General features: G+C 44.5%; 1 pseudogene; it reads left to right on the plus strand.

Annotated features, from left to right (window-relative positions):
- Nucleotides 1-639: 639 nt before the first annotated feature.
- Nucleotides 640-2,486, plus strand: LOC119577553 (annotated as a pseudogene).
- Nucleotides 2,487-2,779: the final 293 nt, after the last annotated feature.

Raw genomic sequence — 2,779 nt, forward strand, 5'->3', positions numbered from 1 at the left:
ACTCAGTGGTGGTCCTCGACCGTCACTCCTACCTGCAGAAAGCCTGGGACTTGTTGATGACGCCTTAACCCATGTACTCCTGACCAGCGACCCCCGTGAACGCATTGCTGCTACCTTCCACCGTCACCTGAAAGAGATAGCAGCCTGTTTTCCGGTGGCGAATCTCTGCCAGAGGTTCAAGGCCATCAGCCCTCGACTCCCTCATTTCTATGGGTTTCCTAAATCCCATAACCCTGCCGTGCCTCTGCGCCCCATCATCTCCTCCCGGGGATCTGTGGTGCACCCTCTTGCGGTCTGGCCGGCGAAGTCTCTCACGCCCCTTCTTGGCACCTTCTCTCCTGCTCACCTCCACCACTCTCAGGACTTCATCTCCCGCGTCCGTGAGTCTCGCTGGCGATCATAATGAGCTTTGATGTCGACTCCCTGTTCACCAAGGTCCCGCCTGATGATGTCCTCGCTTTTCTTCATAAGAAGCTCCTCACAGAGGTTCCTCGTCTCCCTTTGCACACCGACGTCTTCCTCCAGCTGATTCGTCTGTGTGTAGAGTCTAATTCCTTTTCCTTTGAGAGTCGCTTCTACTCTCAGACGTTCGGTGTTGCCGTGGACTCCCCCTTCTCTGCAGTCTTGGGAAACCTGTTCATGGAATTCTTCGAGTCTGAGCTTCTCCCTTCCATCTCCCTTCGTCCGTCGGTCTGGCTGAGGTATGTCGACGACGTCTTTGCTCTCTGACCTCATAACCCTGCCCTGTTCTCGGATATCCTAACGTAGCTGATCTCTCTCTCTCCTTCCATCCGTTTTAAGGTGGAATGGGAGGTTGACAACAAGCTCCCTTTCTTGGACACAACTTGGACACTCTGCTGACCGGTTCTTCTCCATATACAGGAAGCCTATGCATAGTGGTATGTACATACACTTCTCACACCATCCTCTCCATGTAAAGAGAGGTGTTGCCACTTCGCTGTTCCTCCGCGCCCTCCGCATCTGCGACTCCCAGTACCTGGATGGAGAGATTGACTTCCTGCGTCAATCATTTTCGAAAATGGGCTACCCTTGTCATGTTCTCGACGTTGCGTTATCCAGGGCACGACGTATCTTCTACCACGACTCCTCACCTAGAGAGATTCCTCACCTGCCCGTCCCCAGCCTGCCCTACTCTCTCAACTCTCTACTCTCTCAACCCTCTTCACTCTCTCAACTGCAGGCTGATCTTTCGCCAGGTGAACACTCTCCGTCGTCACCTGGTCCATACCAGTTCTCCCTCTACCTCGAAAGTGGGCACAAATGCTGTTTCTTGAGCCTTTTGTGATAAGCAATACTTTGGCGAGACAGACGCCTGTCTCACTGAACGTCTGTCTCAACATAAGTACGCTGTACCCAGAGGACACAACCAGAACGCCCTCCTTTGCCATTAGAGGGACACAGACCATCAGTTGGACTGGTCAGCGGCGCGAATTCTCTTTCCTTCCGCTGATATCCGCGCCCGCAGTTTGGTGGAATCCTTCTTAATAAAGCTGCTGCCTAATTTCAACTCGAACAGCGGCTTTTCTCCTGTTGATGGAATCCAGGTGAATTTCAAAACTGTAGTCTCATTTTCATGAAATTTAGTTTTTGCATTGTAGATTTTTCTACCATAGTATCAACACGGAAGAGTGTTTTACCTTTCATATATATATATATATATATATATATATATATATATATATATATATATATATATATATATATATATATATATATAATATACATTATATATATATATATATATATATATATATATATATATATATATATATATATATATATATACATGTATATGTGTGTGTGTGTGTGTGTGTGTGTGTGTGTGTGTGTGTGTGTATACATACACACACACACAAACACACATACATACATATATATAAATATAGATAGATAGATAGATAGATAAATAGATAGATAGATATGTATATATACATACATATATATATACAATTATATATATATATATGTATGTATATATATGTATGTATGTATGTATGTATGTATGTATGTATGTATGTGTGTTTGTGTGTGTGTGTGTGTTTGTATGTATGTATGTGTGTGTGTGTGTGCGTGTGTGTGTGTGTGTGTGTGTGTGTGTGTGTGTGTGTGTGTGTGTGTGTGTGTGTGTGTGTGTGTGTGTGTGTGTAGGTGTGTATGTATATATATGTATGTATGTTTGTGTGTATGCATGTATGCATGCATGTATGCATGTATGTATGCATGTATGTATGTATGTATGTATGTATTATATTTTACTTTTTCTGTGTACGTAAATCTGGGATTCCCAGCATGGGGGCCATAGAGCAATATGAATATTTTGACTTCGTATTAAATTGAATTTCATCTCACCTACAGAATCTACATATAATTATCAGTCACCATATTGGAATCTTTCCATACAGTGTTCTTGCCTCAAAGCTATTGACGCCATTACGCCATTCACAACTAGTAATAACTGGGCCTGACAAGATGACAGTCACTGAACGGGGCCATTGATATATATATATATATACAGCTAGACAGTTAATATCAACATACCCTATATCACATCCTTAATCGTTCTCCACCATATCCTCTCCCCCCCCCTCTCTCTCTCTCTACCCTCGCCTTTTCCTCTCCCCTAACATTTCCTTTTGCCATTTCCCCGAAGCCCCTCTCGCAGTGCGGCTGCTTGGATCTCCTAGTAATTCCGACCCTGTCTTGAGAGGCTGTGCGAAGGGAGGCTCTAAGAGGATCGGCCTTGGGAGAGATGCGAAGG

This window comes from Penaeus monodon, chromosome 10 (genome assembly GCF_015228065.2).
Source record: "Penaeus monodon isolate SGIC_2016 chromosome 10, NSTDA_Pmon_1, whole genome shotgun sequence".
NCBI lineage: Eukaryota > Metazoa > Arthropoda > Malacostraca > Decapoda > Penaeidae > Penaeus > Penaeus monodon.